Genomic DNA, 17,863 nt, shown 5'->3' on the forward strand with positions numbered 1-17,863 from the left:
ATGTTGAAAATGCCAACTGGATTATGACAAAGACAGAGAAAAAATTTGTTAAAAAGAGACTAACTTTCAAGCAAAAGTTTCATACGGTATAACCAGGGGAATTGCTGAGTTTGAAAATACAACTATTTCTCTCTCTCTCTCTCTTTTTTTTTTTTTTTTTGAGTTGGAGTCTCACTCTGTCACCCAGGCTGGAGTGCAGTGGCTCGCTCACGGCCACTGCAGCCTGGACCTGCTGGGCTCACACAATCCTCCAGCTTCGGCCTTCCAAGTAGCTGGAACTACAGGCACACGTCACCACGCCAGTTTAATTTTTTAATTTATTGTAGAGACAAGATCTCACCAAGTTCCCCAGGCTGGTCTTGAATCCCTGGGCTCAGGCAATCCTCTCGCCTCAGCCTTCCAAAATGCTGGGTATATTATAGGCGTGAGCCACCATACCTGGCTACATCTACAATATTCAATCATGGAGGTCATTCTTAGCCTTCCAGATGGCAAAAAATTCTCAAAGTATGAAATGACTTCAGGACGAAAAAGAAAATCCAGAGTGGGACTATAAGAACCTTTGTTAAACTTCAGAAATATCTAAGGCTTCATAAAATCTTCCAGATAGAGACCTGCTAAGTATTCCAAGGGTGTGCCTCACAGATCCTCTTCATTAAACAACAGCGCTTCTGAGAATCTCAAGCAACTTTCTCCCCACAGTCTCATGAGAAGCTCAAGGTAGAGAATGTTTGTCTTGATGAAATTTGTGGACATAGCTTTTGACTAATGAAATGAGCCCCCATGGGATTCATAAGAAACTCACAAGGTTTTTAATAGAATTATTTTGTCTGAAGTACCACCAGGCTGGGCAGGGGCTGGCAGCTCTGGTAGCATCTATGGCGTACCACAGTCTCATGGTGGCTTTCTTAGTGATGAGTGTGTTCTCGGCTTTCATCCGCTTCTTTCGTGGTACCCTGGTTCATTCCTAAGGGTCCTAACCGGGGAGCTTTCATTACCATGTTGGTGACCTGTTCAGTTTGTTATTATTTCTTTTGGCTGATTGCAATTCTGACCCAACTCAACCCTCTTTTTGGGCTATAGTTGAAAAATAAAACCATCTGATATCCGATGTGACATTGACCTTGGGGAAGAAGATATACTCTACAGTACTCAGTCATGAGAATTCTTTCTGGATGGAAAGTCACTTCCCACTTTAAACCACTTTTCTTTTTTTGTGAGTCAAGTCTCACTGTCACCCAGGCTGGAGTGCAGTGGCACACTCATGGCCACTGCAGTCTTGACCTGCTGGACTCAGGAAATCCTTCCACCTCACTCAGCCTTTCAAGTAACTGGAACTACAGGTGTGCACCAAGGAACCTCCTCCATACCATGCCCAGTTAAGTTTTTGACTTATTGTAGAGACGAGGTCTCACCAAGTTGCCCAGACTGGTCTCGAACCCTGGGCTCGGGCAATCCTCTCGCCTTGGCCTCCCAAAGTGCTGGGATTACAGATATGAGCCACCACGCCCAGCTTAAACCACTTTTCTTGACTTGCCTATTTTGAGTATCATCTGCCTTAATAATTCATGCCACATTTGAATGTCTTATGCTACAATGCAGTATTTGTTTCCTCCACCTTTTATCGCTTTATTATGTGCCTACCTAACCTAAACTGCTGACTCCACAGAATGTTTATGCACTCCTTTGAGACAGAAAATGTTCTCCTGAGAAATATGTTTCCCCGTCTTTGACATTTGTGCATTTGAAAATGGCTCCTACCTTTCCACAACATGGGAGTCAGCAAAGTGCTTAAAAACTGATGCAAGAAAAACAAGACCCCGTTGGGGCAGTCGTTAGGAGAGCATGGTAGTACAAAATGAAAGAAGGTTTTCAGACCTCCAAAATTCTGCAGGAATGAAGCTAGCTGAGAAAACTACTCAGTTTCAAACATTGACCATTTTCACAGAAAAGGAAGGATGATTCAGAAGGTGGGACCAAATACCCAGAGAACAGAGCCAAAAGTCAAGAAGAATCATTCCCAGGCAGTAGGACTGAGTCCTAATCAAGAATTGGCCATGTGGTATGCCTGGATGGATTTCAAAATTGCTAAGGGCCAGTGATTACCGTATGCTTCCCTTTTGAATGAGAGTGTGTACAGTGGCAGCCCTCTGTCTCACATTGTATGCTGCATGTATATGGAGCAGGTAATTGTCTCTTTGGTTTAGATAATAAGTCTCTAGATGAAAGGGGATAGTATTTAAGGAGCTGTGCCTAATTGCAGCTGAGGAATCTCCTTCATAACTGGATGGTTTGATGATGGGATCCTGGACCTATAGCCTGAATCTGATCCATATAGATGAGACTTTTGGAGATCATTGGAAAGGAATGAGTATCTTTTGTATATAAGAGGAATGCAAATAATTTATTCCAGAGGATAGACTATGGTGGTTTTAAATGTGGCTCAAATTGTGGACAAATTCCCTATCAATGAATAGAATTGGCTGGATGTGGTGGCTTGTGCCTGCAATTCCAGTGTTTTGAGAGGTGGGAGGGTCACTTGAGGCCAGGAGTTTGAGACCAGCCTGGACGACATATGAGGGGGAGATCCTCCCCAAAAACAAAAACTGGAATTATCTTTTGGAGGGCAGGTCCCTTGTAGTACACTTAGAATTTGTTCCTTTGGATCAAACAGTCAAACCTAAATTTTTATCTGGAATTTTTGAGAAGATTGCATCATGATTTATGAAAGAAACATCTCAAGTTGTGGCAAACAGGTGACTGGTTCTTCCACCATGACAATGCACCTGCCCACACCGCGCTGTGTTCAGCAGTTTTTGACCAACAGTGGCATGATCCCTGTGACTTATCCCCCCGTTCATCCAGTTTTGCTCTGAGTGGCTTTTTTGGTTTGTTTCCTGGATGAAAAAAGTCATCAAAGGGAAACGTTTTGCTGATGTGGAAGAGGTGAAACAAAAATCGACAGAAGCACGAAAAGATACCAAAATTGACGAGCTCATAAACGGTTTTGAGCAGTGGAAAAAGCATCTCAATAGGTGTATTGCCTCAAATGGAGAGCACTTTGAAGGTGATTGAAGTTTAAACATGTAAGAATAAATACACCATTTTTTATAAACAAATTCTGGGTTTTTTTGGAGTCTCCCTTGTAGAGAGAACCTGTCTCTACAAAAAAAAAAATAGCTGGGCCTGGTGATGCACACCTGTGGTCCTAACCACTAAGGAGGCTCAGGAGGGAGGACCACTTGAGCACAGGCATTTGAGGCTGCAGTGAGCAAGACTCTGTCTCAAAAAAAAAAAAGGAATTCATACCTTATATCCCTGTACCTGGCCAGGCCTTATAACAGCCTTAACCTATGGGAATCAAACTCAGTAGAAATGACACTGCATGACTTTCTAAAGCTGGGTTAGAAAAAAGAACACCAGTTCTGTCTTGCTCTCTCTCTTAGGATACATACCTTCAGATCGCTGAGTGGAAAAACGTTCAGCTATTTGGGGCGGCTGTATGGAACAGCACCTGTGAACAGGCCACACAGAGACAGAGATGCCCGAGAACCCCCAGCTGCTCCAGCCTCCACTTACCTGAGTCCTCCCAGCCTGGGTGCCGGACACTGGGAACAAAGACGGCTTTAGGACCATCCTGGCCTTTGTCACGGTCTGACGGCAACCTTGTGAGACCCCCCCAAGCCAGAATGTCCCAGCTGGCCCAGAGAAACCATAAATGATCATTCATGATTGTCGTGTCATTGTTGTTTTAAACCACTAAGTTTGGGGGTGGTTTGCTATCCAGTGGTAAGTAACCTCTTTAAGCAACGTGTTCATCATCTATAAAATAGGGCAAATGATAATAGCTTCTTCAAAGGAGGGTGAATGAGCAAAGAGTAAAGGAGTTGGACTTCTGAAGCCCTGAGCTCAGGGTCTGGCATGCAGCAAATACCGGGTGAGTGCCACTTACCTGTTACGGAGCTGTTATCGTGAATGATAGCTGTGAGTCAAATAAAATTGGTATTTAGTTTAAGTACACTCTACTTAAGAGGTAACTGTGTGCCTGGCAGTGAATATTTGTTGAATAAGTGGGAAAAAAAAGAATTCTTTGTATGAGTGGCAGCTGGTCTCCGAAGATGGCCACCAATGAACTAAACTCCCTGAAATGCATTTCCCTACAGAGTTCCCTCCCATGTTGAATCTGGGCTGGCCTGTAACTCACCTTAACCACTAGAATGTGGCCAAAGTGATGCTGTGCCCTAAGCTTTTTGCTGTTGTTAGCGACAGGGTCTTGCTCTGCCATCCAGGCTGGAGGGCTGTGGCCCCATCATAGCTCATGGCAGCCTCAAACTCCTGGGCTCAAGCAATCTTCCAGCCTCAGCTTCCAGAGTAGCTGGGACTACAGGCCTGCACCACGACACCTGGCTAATTTTTAAATTTTTTTGGTAGAGACGGGGTCGCCTTGTTTTACCCAGGTTGGTGTCAGACTCCTGGTCTCGAATAATCCTCCTACCTTGGCCTCCCAAAGTGTTGGGATGACAGGTGTGAGCCATTGGGCCAGGCCCAGGCCTACGCTTTAATAAGGCCTGGCTTGGCAGCTTCTCCTTTTGTACTTTCGGAAGCTCTGAGCTGTTATGCAAGAAGTCTGGATCCCTTTGGAGAAATCCACATGGGAGGGGGCCCAGAGAGGCCACATGGAGACTGAGAGGCCCTGAGAGCACAAGGAGAGGACAGAAATCCCTACGATCCTGGAGTCTGCGGAGCCCGGCCTCCAGGGTCCTTTCCAGGGTGTGCAGGACGTGAGTCCATCATCTTGACCCAGCCAGCCTCGTCAGGCTCCCAGATGAACTCAGTCCCAGGTGTCATCTGGCTGAAGCAGTGTGAGAGGCCCCAACAAGCTCAGTAGAAGAACTTCCCAGTCAACTTATAAAACTACGAGAGACATAAGTGTTTGCTGTTCATTTTAAGCCATTGCGTTTCAGGGTGGTTTGTTATATCCAAGTAGACAACCAAAAAATAAGCTCCCAGGCATACAGCAGGTATAAATATTGGCCAACTGAGTGAAGGAAACTCTTCGTTCTCTTCCTCTTGAACCTTCTCTGCATGGGTCTGTTGGTCCTGAGATGACCTCAGGCCTCTACTCACCTCTCTTCTGCCTTCCCATGTCCCCTAAGCAACAGGGGAGAGAGCGAGTACAATGGGTGGCCCTGCCAGGTTCTCAAGTGCACAAAGCCTGAAGCAGGCTCTTTGGTGAGATATTTCAGCCTGTAGCTCTCTAGGGCGATATGTTCTTGCTTCTTGTGGTCTTGAGTCTCCCATAGTTTATAAAGAGACAAGAGGAGAGAGAAGCACCCTGGAGTTGATGGTTCCTGGGTTGAATTCCAGCTGACTGTGTGGCCACGAACAGCTGATTTTTTTTTTTTTTTGAGTTGAAGTTTTGCTCTGTCACCCAGGTTGGAGTGCACTGGTGCCATCATTGCTCGCTGCAGCCTCGAACTCCTGGACTCAAGGGATCCCCCCGTCTCAGCCTCTCGTGTAGCTAGGACTTACACGTGCACGCTACCATGCCCAGCTAATTTTTATTTTTTTGTGGTGACAGGATCTTGCTATGTCGCCTAGGCTATGAATGACTGATTTAACCAACTCCTTTATCTGCAAAATGGGTTTAGTATCAAGACTTCAGGGCAAGGGCAAACGTGACGTCCTCCTATGCACAGCACCTGGAACACGGGCATTGGAGTGTCTGCCACGTGAATGAATCTCATTGACATGGTGTGGCGCTAAATGAGCCAGTCACAAGAGCACACATGATTTGGGCTTCCGTTTAAATAAAGTTCCAGACTGGGCACGGTGGCTCACACCTGTAATCTCAGCACTTTGGGATGCTGAAGTCAGAGGATTGCTTGAGCCCAGGAGTTCAAGACCATCCTGGGCAACATAGTGAGACCTCATCTCTACAAAATAAAATAAAATAAAATAAAATAAATTAGCCAGATGTGGTGGTGCACACCTGTAGTCCTAGCTACTTGGGAGACTGAGGCAGAAGGATTGTCTGAGCCTGAGTAGGGTAGGTTGAGGCTTCAGTGGACCATGATTATGCCATTGTATTCCAGTCAAGGTGATAGAATGACACTTAAACAAAGTTCCAAAACAGGCAATGTTAATGAATGGGGAAAGAAATTCACATACTTAGCCCCTCTGGGGGGACGGATGCTGCCTGGGAAGGGGCTCCAGGGGCCCTCGGAAGTATCGAAAATGTCATGTGAGCAGTGCCACGTATGGATATCCCCAGCCAAGCCAGGCGGCTGCGTGCACTCACCAAGGTGTTCTGTCTCCCTAAGGAAACTGAGCACACGTTAGTGTCTCTGCCCTCCACAAAGGTGTGGGCTCTGGGAATTCCCCAACTCCCAGGCCATGCTCCCCATGGCTCTCTGTCCTATCTCCTCACCCCAAGTCTGCCTAGAGCCACCTTGGCAATGATCCAGTCCCACTTTGCAGGAACTGGTTGGCATCGGCAGGCCTGGCCAGGGCTGAGTTCCGGGTAGGGCTGTGTTGAGTGTTGAGGCATGTGCCAATGTGCTCCTGAGGGTTGGGGGTCCTAGATGCCTTTGGGGGCTAGTGATGGGAAGGGGATCTCCCCCCCTCAGACCAGGGTGTCCAGCCCTGGGGCTGTTGGACCGAATGAGCCACAGCGTACCTCCCTGGCTTACAGAGCCTGCCTCCTGGAGGGAAGGCAGTGAGGGTGGGCGCAGGGGGTATGTCCGGGGGGGGGGCGGGAATGAAGAACCCGTCCTGCCCCCAGCCCTGCTCTTGGACCCGGGACCATGATGTCCCTGAGTTTCTAGTCCCTGGGCTGCAGCTTTTGGTTACATGTTTCATTCAAATGCTGGCACGGAGCTGCAGGCCCCACGCCCAGGGTTTGCAATCATCTTTGGTCGGGGGCAGGGCTGAGGTTAGACAGGCCTTTGAGCCACAGTCTTTGGGACTCCCAGGAGGAAGTGGGCAGGTCCCTGGGGAGTGGACATTGACTGAAACGCAGGGAGGAATGAAAAAGGGATTAGGGTCAGCTCCAAGGACTCCCAGTGGGATCAAGAGGCAGGGCCAGGTGCAGCGGCGGGGGTGGGCGCAGGCTGGGGGAGGGGACCATTGCCCACCCAGCCATGGGCCCAGGGGAGTGCAGAGCTTCAAGGGGGTGTGAGATGTGTGTGTGACTGTGTGTGAGACGTGTCTGAGATGTGTGTGTGAGATGTGTGTGATGTGTGTGAGATGTGAGATATGTGTGTGTGAGATGTGTGTGTGAGATTGTGTGTGATGTAGGTGTGAGGTGTGTGTGAGTGAGATATGTTTAAGATGTGTGTGAGAAATGTGTGTAAGATATGTGTGAGATGAGATGTGTGTGATTGTGTGTGATGTAGGTGTGAGGTGTGTGTGAGATGTGTGATTGTGTGTGTGTGTGTGTGTGTGTGTGTGTGTGTGTGTGGGATGTGGGATGTGGGACACCGCAGGGCCCGTGCTGCCCTTCTGTCCCAATGAACCCACGTGCTTGGCCCCTTGCCTTGGTCACCGCACTCAGACTGAGGGAGAGCGTGACATGGTGTCACGTGCTGAGGGGTGGAGGTGACGCGACTGGGATTTGGGGCCGGGAGAGGAGCACCCTGGCATGCAACCCCCACGGATACAGGACCCCAGAGAAGCCACGACAATGAACGTCTGTGACAGTGGCTGTGCTGCTCTGGGCCCTCACGGTGTGTGGACCCCAGGGGCACTCGCGGACTCCAAACCGCCTCACAGGAAGGCCCAGGAAGCGGCCTGGAAAGTCCCCTGGCATAAGGACAGCGCACATTCAGGGAGTGGAACTGGTGGGCAGAAGGGAGTCAGGGAGTGTGGGCCCAAGGGAGAAGAAGAGGAAAGTGCAGGGTCACGTGGGGTCGTGAGCAGCCACGCCCCTCCTCCCAGCACCAGCCTCTGTGCTCTTGGGGCGAAGGCCAGACACCCTGTCCTGCACTGTAGAGGTGACAAAGCGCTTGGCTTCCCAAGCAGGCAGCGTTCTAAATATGGCCCTCCAGATTGTCCATCAGAATCCCTGAACACAATGAGAGACCAAGCCACGGAACCATCACATGACAAGAGGGACGTCAAAGACGCCATCAAGGTCATGAACCAGTCGACTCTCAGTTAGTCACAAGGGAGATCGCCTAGTGGCTGGGCCTAGTCTTTTTTTTTTTTTTTTAATTTCAATAGCTTAGGGGTACAAATGACTTTTGACTACATGGATGCATTGTATAGCAGTGAAGAAGTCTGGGCTTTGAGTGGGCCCACCCCCAACTGTTCCCAGTGTACCCGGGAGACGTTTCATCCTTCTTCCCCTCCCCTCTCCCTTCAGAGTCTCCGATGTCCCTGACACCACTCTCTGTGCCTTCACAGATCGTCCGCTTAGTTCCCACTAAGTGAGAGCATGTGGCATTTGGTTTTCTTTTCCTGCGTTTGTTCACTTAGGGTAATGGCCTCCAATTCCACACAAGTCGCTGCAAACGACTTTAGTATTTCATTCTTTTAAAAAATTTTATTTTTATTTTTAATTTTTTTTACTTTTATTTTTGAGTTAGAGTGTGTTACTCTGTCGCCCAGGCTGGAGTGCAGTGGCACGCTCGTGGCCACCGCAGCCTTGACCTACTGGGCTCCAGTGATCCTTCTGCCCCAACCTTCCAAGTAGCTGGAGCTATAGGTGTGCCACCATGCCTGGCTAATTTTTTGACTTATTGTAGAGATGAGGTCTAGCCAAGTTGCCCAGCTTCTAAAAGCAAACCAGCTGGCTCTTACCTTGGGTTTTGGTCTGTGAACCCGTGGGCTCAGGCAGTCCTCTCGCCTTGGCCTCCCAAAGTGCTGGAATTATAGGCATGAGCCACTGCGCCTGGCCTAGTATTTCATTCTTTTTATGGCTGGATAGTACTCCATGGTATATATAATTACACACCACGTGTTTGTTACCCACTGATGGGCATGCAGGTTGATTCCATATCTTTGCGATTGTGAATTGTGTGCGACAAACATACGAGTGCAATGGTGTGTGTATGTGTGTGTGTAACGACCTCTGTTTCTTTGGGCACATACCAAGTGGCAGGATTGCTGGTGAGTCTAATCTAATCCCATGAGTGCTTTAGAAGCAGAGGGTTTGCTCTGGCTGGTGGCAGGAGAGAAGGCACAGGTCTGATGCAGAAGACAGGATGTGACACGCCTGTGGTGATGTGAGGACAGGAGCCACGTGGAAAGGACCTGTGAGACAGCAGCTTCTAGAAGCTGAAAGGGGCCAGGCTCGGTGGCTCAGCCTGTAATCCCGCGCCTTGGGAGGCTGAGGTGAGTGGATTGCCTGAGCCCGCGGGTTTGAGAGCCTGGGCAGCAACACCTCATCTCTACAATAAATAAAAAAATCAGCCGGGCGTCGTAGCGCATGCCTATAATTCCGGCTACTCGGAAGGCTGAGGCGGAAGGATCGCCAGAGCCCAGCAGGGGGAGGCTGCGGGGGCCGGGAGTGGCCACTGCACTCCAATCTGGGCGACAGAGCGAGACTCCAACTCAAAAATAAAAAAAGAAGCTGAAAGGGCTCCTGGCTGATAACTGGCAAGAAGATACCACCTCAGTCCTCCAACCATAGGGCGGGATTCCTCCAGGACCCAGTGAACTTGAACGGAGTCCTGCACAAGCTTCTAGAAGCAGGACAGCCGGCTCTCACCTTGGGTTTTGGCCCGTGAGACCCTCAGTAGCAAACACCGCTGAGCCCACCTGGTTGTCTGACCTATACAACTGTGAAATAACAACTTGGGTGTCATCTTAGGCGGCTCGCTTTGTCCTGACTTGTGATGCAGCCAAAGAAAACGATTATACTCGTGTTCTCGTTTCATCCTGAGGAGGTCTGTGGGGGAGTGGCCGGCAGCCCCCACTTTGCAGACGGGGCAGCCCTGCTCCATCTGCAGGTGTCTGGCTGGGCTCGGGGCTGGGCCCAGCTGAGTTTTTGCATCATAGATGCACCTCCCAACAGCCACAAACGAACCACAGACCACCCCCCCGCCTTGTCCAAGGGGATCCTGTCTGCCCATCCCAAAGGTGAGGGCCTGCATGTCACACTCACCCACCCCAGGCTTGCAGGGGGCAAAGCTGTCCCAGCCTGTCACCCATCTGGAGAAGGGCACCAGGCAATAACAAGAGAAGGGCGGTGACCCCAGCGTCCCTTTCCCTCAGATGACAAGTCGGGGCTACGAGAAGGCCAGAGATAGGGACTGGGACCCTGGGAGCAGTAACATCCACTCTCTTCCCCCACGCCCCGTGAGCCACATTCTCTGACGCGCCAGGCTGGGGATTTTGAAGATTTGTGTACTTGTTCCTCAATAATGTGCTGGGCACACAGTCAGGTGTCTCCTGGGAGCCCAGGAATGTTGGCGAGGAGGAAAGTTTTGCTCTTGTCCTACTGCTGAAAAGCCCTAGTGAAGGTCTTCTCATTCCCGCGTGAGGCCTGTTCTGGAAATCTCCTTAATTCTTCCCAGATGGTGTGGAGTTCTCTCTCTAGCCCCTGACTGCATGGGGCTTCGGAGGGTGGGCGGGTCTGGGTCCAGCAGGCCTGGGAGCTCAACTCCTTGCTTGCACCCTGCAAGGAGGATGAGGTAGGCAGCCTCCCCAGCCTCCGTTTCTGCAGAAGGACGGTTTCTAAGTGGCAGGGAGCCCACACATGCACACGACGTGCCCACTTGGCAAGCAGGGAGCAAGCGACATCACCCACCCGCCGCCTGCCTGGCTGCCCCACAGCAGCCGCCTCGGAAAGATGTTTTTTGACAACCAGAAAATAATTTTCATCTTCATGACAGGCAGGCCTGGTCGGCCAGCAGCAAAAGTCTTCTGTCAGCAAAGTTTGCCTTTTCTGCTCCACACCCGCAAAGCCACTTCCGCAATCTGTGTCCTGTTTCCTTCTTTCGGGCCCTCCCTGGCCATATCCCAGGTCCTGGGGTGGAAGGGGGGGCACACTGGACGCCTCTGAAAGGCCTTTGCTGTTCAGTCCCAGGGAGGGAGGGCTACGTGGTGGGGTCCGAGGCGAGGGGCAGACGGGCCGGTGAGGGGACACTTTCATGCAGGGGAGGGGGCTGTGGCCGAGGTCCCTCCAGGTCTGCTGGGGACCAAGCGGGGCTGTGTGAGCTTCCCTCCTGCTGGTTCCTCTTGACTGTGGGTTTGCAGGTTTGGAGGTTTGATCTAAATCCTCTCCGATGTTGCTTGTCCTTGACGGATGAGAAAAATCTGCTTGCTTTAAACTTTTCCAAGCTTCTAGCTGGGTGTGGTGGCTCATGCCTGTAATCCCAACACTTTGGGAGGCTGAGGCAGGAAGATCGCTTGAGCCCAGGAGTTCGAGACCAGCCTGGGCAACATAGAGAGACCTTGTCTCTACTCCCCTCAAATAAATAAATAAATAAATAGAAGCTGGACGTGATGGCGTGTGCCTATAGTCCCAGCTGAGGCAGAAGGATCGCTTGAGCCCAGGAGTTTGAGACCAGCCTGGGCAATGTAGTGAGATCTCATCTCTACAGAAGAAAAAAAAGACAAAAAACGAGCCAGGTAGGGTGGTGGGTGCCTGTAGTCCCAGCTACTTGAGAGGCTGAGATAGAAGGATTGCCTGATCCCAGGAGGTCAAGGCTGCGGTGAGCCATGATCCTGCCGCTGCCCTCCAGTCTGGGACACAGAGTGAGACCCGGACTCAAAACCAAAAACAAAACAAAGTTTCCATGGTGGAGGTTGGGCTGGGACAGGGTCCTTGGGACAGAGTCCTGTGGGGGGCTGTGGGAGTTGTTTTGTATTTGGAGGGCGAGGGACAGAGGAGTTTTGGGGTCTGGGGCCCAGGATGGTTGGCCCATGGCGAGGAAGATGGAGGGACGGTGTGGCTGCGTTTCCTCTGCTGCTCCCTGCAGCTTCTGGGGTGCTCTGGGAGGGAGGGGTCACTGAAGGCCACCGTGAGTCCCGAGGGCTTGGGATAAAGTTGGACCCTATCTTCCAGGGCAGAGGCTGCAAGAGGTGCTGGGGTGGGGGCGTCCATGGAGTGGGGCCCTCGGCTCAGGCTGGGACTGCGAGGCAGAGGCCCAGCACTGCCCTTGGCCACCTCCTCCCTCCTCTCCTGAGCTGTGGGCTCAGAGCTGAGCCAAGCATAAAACAGACAGCCTCTCTCTGCCTCTCTGTTCCCACCCCCATCCTGATGAGTCTGCTTTTCATCACCCATTAATCACGGCAGCTTCCCACAGCCCGTGTTTGTCTGTCCACACTCACCAGCCCCCAGGGCCCTGGGAGGATGGATAGACAGACAGGCAGATGGTCTCTGACTTGGGGAAAGTTCGGCTCCCCTTGGGGGCTGCTCCCTACTCCAAGGCAGGGGAAAGACATGCTTCCTGGCTGGGTAGAGGCCGCCGCCACCCCCAGCCCAGCCCGAAGCTGCCAGCCTGGCCCATCTCGCCCTGGCAGCAGGCAACAGAGGCCATTAGCTGTCCTGTTCACCAGGAAGGAAATGGGTTGGAGGGCTGAGGAATGCTAATTAAGCCTCCCCAGCTGGCAGGCCGGCTGGCGGGTGAGAGCTGGCACCTTCGCCCCTGCTGGAGTCGGTGCCAGCCCTGCCCGGCCTGGCCCGCTTGGTGCCCACCTGCCGCTGTGGGAACCCCGGCCCCCGGAGCTGCCTGCCCAGGCCCAAAGGATTCCCAGCACCAGAGCTCTTGGCCCCGATCGGCCCACCCGGCTTGCCTAGTGCCACCTCTCTGCTCCAGTCCCCTCTCTCCTTTTCTTTGGCCTCCCTGACATGACGTCTCTGAAGGAGCCAGGGCCGTCGGAGCTGGGTTGCCTCATGGGACCCTCCCATTCAGACTCTCACTGCCTCCTGCTCCCCGACTCTGGAGATGGTGCTAATCTGGTCTGCATCCAACACTTTGGGAGGCCGAGGCGGGAGGGTACCTTGAGCCCAGGAATTTGAGACCAGCCTGGGCAACATAGGGGAATCTTGTCTCTACAAAAAAAAAAAAGAAAAAGCTGGGGGCTTGATGGCATGTGCCTGTAGTTCTAGTTGAGTTCCTCAGGAGGCTGAGGCAGAAGGATCACCTGAGTCCAGGAGGTTGAGGCTGCAGTGAGCCGTGAGAGCCTAGGAGACACAGTGAGACCAGGACTCAAAACCAAAATAAAAAACAAAACAAAATTTTGTTGAGGAGCGGTCTGCCCTAACTCACTGTCAGCTTAGAGCTACCCACAACCTCTCTGGGTCTCAGTTTCCTTGACTGTAAAATGGTGTGATAGTTCCAATTCTTCTACATCTCTTGGGGCTACCCTCTTACTATCACTAATTAGAATATCACTTACTGAGGGGCTGCTGGTGTGGAATAAGATGTGCAACCAGTTGGAAAGAGCACAGCAGGCTGGGGAAGGGTGTCCGGAGTTGTTACGGACATTGCTCTCCCAGGGCCATGGCATGACTGAATTTGGTGGCAGAACTTGCCTCTGGGCTTTTCTTACTTGTGTATATGTTACACTAGACCCTCTCCTGCTGACCTGACTCTCTGCCTGCCAAGAAGATCTGTCTTTTAAAATAGGAGACTAAGCCTGGCGCGGTGGCTCATACCTGTAATCCCAGCACTTTGGGAGACTGAGGCAGGAGGACTGCTTGAGTCCAGGAGTTCGAGACCAGCCTAAGCAACATAGCGAGACCTTGTCTCTACAAAGAATAAAAATGAAAAAAATCAGCCGGGTGTAATGGCACATGCCTATGGTCCCAGCAACTTGGGAGGATGAGGAGGAAAGATCGCTTGAGCCCAGGGGTTCGAGCTGTGATTATGCGCCACTGCACTCCAGCCTGGGTGTCAGAGTGAGACCCCCAGCTCAACAAAAAGACTAAGCAAAGCAATGCTTGTCCCCAAAATGTAAGGTTCTAATGGTGGCATGGCAGGTGCTATTGCAGTGGAGGGGAGACCTTCTAGGCGAGGTGGGGTCTGTTGAGGGGGCATGTGCTTTATTTAGGTGGCTGCCAGCTTAGCTGTCCTTGCATGGAGGAGAAACTCCAACCACGACGTTGGAAATTCCCCTCTCCCAACCCTGGACTCGGCTCCCTCCCTGACGGTCCCCCATGGGAGCTGGGTGCACGGTGGTCACTGTGGTGTGGGGGGGGCGTGGTAGTTAAGAGGGTGCTTAGGAGTTTGACAGACTTGGGTTTGGATCCCAGGCCTGCCATTTGCGAGTTGGGTGACCTTGGCCTCTGTTTCTTCATCCATAAAATGGGGATCATGACAGTCCTGCCTGCCTGGTAGGGTTGTCAAGGATGAAGGGATATGACATGGTCACAGCGTTTGGTGGCTATCAGCTTTGGGGGCCCCTACATCTCCCAGTTATCATGGCCTGCCTGCCACCTGGGGTACAGGCAGCCCTGGGATTCTTCGGAGAGTTGGGAGAGAGGCTGGCCATGATGCCAGGTGTGGCCTTCCTTCCCTGCTCCCATGCTCTGTGCTCCCCTGAGCTGTGTCTCTGGAACCCAGGGGGCCCTAACTCTGGCTGCACCCAGCCTTTCCTTCCTCAGGGCAGGCTCAGCCTGTACAGCCTCGTGTCGGCTTGTCAGCCCTGGTGGGTGGGAGCAGCTTTACAGGGGATTGGAGGGCGGCATGGGTCCCCAAACAGCTCCCCTGGTGCCAGAACAGCCGTGGCACCTGCTCCCAGTGTGGTCCGCAAGACAGCAAGCTCTCCAGCTGCATGGAGCCCCTCCCAAGCGAGGCCCCAAGTCGGCCAGCAGCAGGACTCTGCAGCCGCAGGGCTCCCTCTCCCAAACCCTGCATCCCATCTGCATATCATTGCACAGTGGTTCGCATACATTTGCATCCAAGTCCACAACCCCTCCCACACAGGGTCGGTTCTTTTTCCACCTCTAGTGAGACTGGGTATTTATTCATGAGCAGCTCCACAGTCCTGGGACCCAAGCTCCCAAGCCCAGTGCCAGTCATTTCGGGTGTGTTCCGAGGGCCTGATGTCTGCAACAGTCTGTGTTGGGGGCTTTCGGGAGATGGAGGGAGGGAGGAGTCCTTGCTTTTAGGGTGCTCACAGTCTACCAGGAAACACTTCATGCCTGACATCCAGGGAAAAGCATTGGACAGGGCACCACATTCAAGGGTGCAGTTGAGGCAGGTGGTGAGGGTGCTGGGGTTGGGATAGGAGCCCAGCGCGGGCTGGAGGGGCGTGAGGGGTGGTGGGCTTCATGTGTGCTGGCCCTTGTGTTGGAGAGGAGGTGGTGAGTTCTCTACCTCATCCCCCTTCCATGGCCCTCTTGAGAGCCACCTTGCCTTGGACCATTGACTTGTTCTTGGCCTCCAAAGACTGGCACAAGTGTGGGCCACAGACAGCCAGCCTTTGGTGAGGAAACCAGACGTGAAGGCTCTGGGTCCCACCCTTTTCACATGGTCCAGATGAGGGGGCATGTGTTTTCTCAAACTAGGGCACAGAGGGGGCATGTGCTTTATTTAGGTGACTGCCAGTTTAGCTGTCCTTGCATGGAGGACATGTTCTTTACGGATGAGGCACAGAGGGTCAGGTGACACGCTCAAGGGTCCACACAGCCTGGCTCCCTGGCCTGTGCCCTTGACAAGCTTGTTGGGCTGCAAAGCAGGAGTTAACAGGGATTGGCAGGGCCAGCCCTGGAGTCCGACTGCCTGGGTTCAAATCCTGGCTCCCCTGGGTTCAAATCCTGCCAGCTGTGTGACTTCGGGAAGGCACTGGGTTTCTCAACTGAGGTTTCCTCACCTGTGGAGTGAGCACAATAGGACACTCACCTCGTAGGAGCCTGACTCACTTGGCACGGTGGAGAGTGTGCAATACGTGTCCGCCGTCGGGCGGGGGCTGAGGGAAGAGGGCAGAGAATGGCTCGCCCAGGGCCATGTGAGGAGGCCGGCCTGGCTGGAGCGGGAGCTGCCCAGAGAAGGAGAGGGGGATGAGGCTGGCCTTGGGGAGGGGAACCCCCGTGCTTGGGTTGGCTCAGCGGCCTCTCTGCACTGGACTCACCAGGTCCCTCTTACAGATGCTGGCGGGCTGGCGATTCTGCCCCTCCTAGGAGCCCCAGGGGAGGAGGTGTGGCACGCGCCAAACTCCCAGGCCCCCAGAATGCCACCAGCTGCCCACAGCCAGTCTGCAAGGCCCATAACATGATGGGATTTTTAGTCGCCTTCATGACAATTGAAAACAAGGCCTAAGAGTTCTTTTTGCTTTCTCAGGTTTCCTTGAAGAATCGCCCAGAAGGATAGGGGACTTGGTCTCTCCACAGCATGGTAAAGGGGTCATCAGACCCTATGGTCAAGGCAGGAGAGTCAGGGCAGCAGGAAGACTGGGGGTCTCCGTGGAGGAGAGTGAGGGGGTGCTGGCAAGACGTGGAGTGCAGAGAGCCTGGGGTATGGGAAAAGTCGAGGACCACGTTCTAAAGAAATGCCATGCACACAGGCAGACATACGCCAAGACATGCCCAATCCTGGGCCCAAGGATCATCAAGAGGCCCAGGGTGGTGGGCTGGCGTGCAGGCTTCTGGAATATTCTTTCATGAGAGACTCTGCCTGGGAGTCTAGTTCGGGATAAAGCCAGGCTCTTTCCTTCACGGCTTTTATTTCAACACCACTGGGCAGCTTGAGTTTCCCTATAACTGGAGCTAAGAGGGCCTGGGGGCAGTCTCTTCTGGCCTCACAGCTTGGACAGGGAAGAGGGCGGTGGAGGACAGACTGTACAGCTGAGATTCACTCCCACCTTGGATCTCATCTCAAGGCAACCTCTCTGCGCAGGAGACCCATTGAAGGGGCTGGCATGGGTGGGTCTGCTGGAAGGTCTAGTTCCTGCCGGTCCTTCCTGGTGACCCCACTTCGGTCAAGTCGCTCCAACTCTCTGGGGAGAAGGTTCTCGCCTTCCCTTCCACTGTCAGCTCCGCTCTATTTTTGGTCTCTGGCCTCCTTCCCCAGACTCCCTCAGAAGTCCTCCTTCCTGCGTGGCTTAGATCCTTTGTGACTGGGGCCCTCCCCAGGGTAACTTCCACACAACAGTTCGCAATGCTTAGCACAGCATCGGTATACAACTGGATGGTTGCCACACACGTGTCTACACCCACATAACCACTAGATCAAGGTATCAGACATTTCTAGACACAGACAGTCTCCCTGTGCCCTTCTTCAATACACCCCCCCCCAGAGGTGCCACAAGTGTGACTCCCATCGTCCTGGATCCATTTCACCTGTGCTCAACCTTCATGTACACAGGATTCAACAGTCTCTCTGTGTCTGGCTTGTTTTACTCAACACAATGCCTGGGAGTCACTCATGCGACTGTGTGTCGCACATGCTTTTTGTTTTGTGTTTGAGTCACTATTATATGAGTGTACGTACCACGATTTATTTCACCATTCTCCTGTCGATGGATATTTGTGTTGTTCGAGGTACTATGAATAAAACATTCCTGTGCGTACTAGTCATGGACACACGCGTTGGTTTCTCCTGGGTGGATAAGCAGGGGTGGAATTGCCAGGTGGCCTGGCATTTTAAGAGGTCACCGTCCCTCTGCTTTGGGACATGGTGGTGCAGGTGAAATAGTTGTTCCCACGCTCAGTGCGCTCCCCGTTCCCAGGTGTGGCTCCTTGGGAAGGTCAGGTGGCTCTGTCATACTGCTGGGTGGGAAACCTGACGGTCTATCCCAGGGCTGGTGCTCTAAAGAGCCGCCTGAGAGGCCTGGAAGGAGATGGGGGAGCTGAGGGCTCTTCTCAGGGCGGAAGGGAGGTCAGGAGAGCGTGGGCGGAGGGCATGGGTAGGAAGGGTGCAATGGCCCCAGATGTGGGAGGCAGCTGAAGCGCCAGGTGAGTGGCTTGACG

The 17,863-nt window shown here is 52.6% G+C and overlaps 1 pseudogene; it reads left to right on the plus strand.

The window, feature by feature from the left end:
• Window positions 1–878: 878 nt before the first annotated feature.
• Window positions 879–1,104, plus strand: LOC110595673 (annotated as a pseudogene).
• The last annotated feature ends 16,759 nt before the right edge of the window (window positions 1,105–17,863 follow it).

This window comes from Carlito syrichta, unplaced genomic scaffold, assembly GCF_000164805.1.
Source record: "Carlito syrichta isolate Samal-C Ts95f unplaced genomic scaffold, Tarsius_syrichta-2.0.1 Scaffold303343, whole genome shotgun sequence".
In the NCBI taxonomy this organism is placed as follows: domain Eukaryota; kingdom Metazoa; phylum Chordata; class Mammalia; order Primates; family Tarsiidae; genus Carlito; species Carlito syrichta.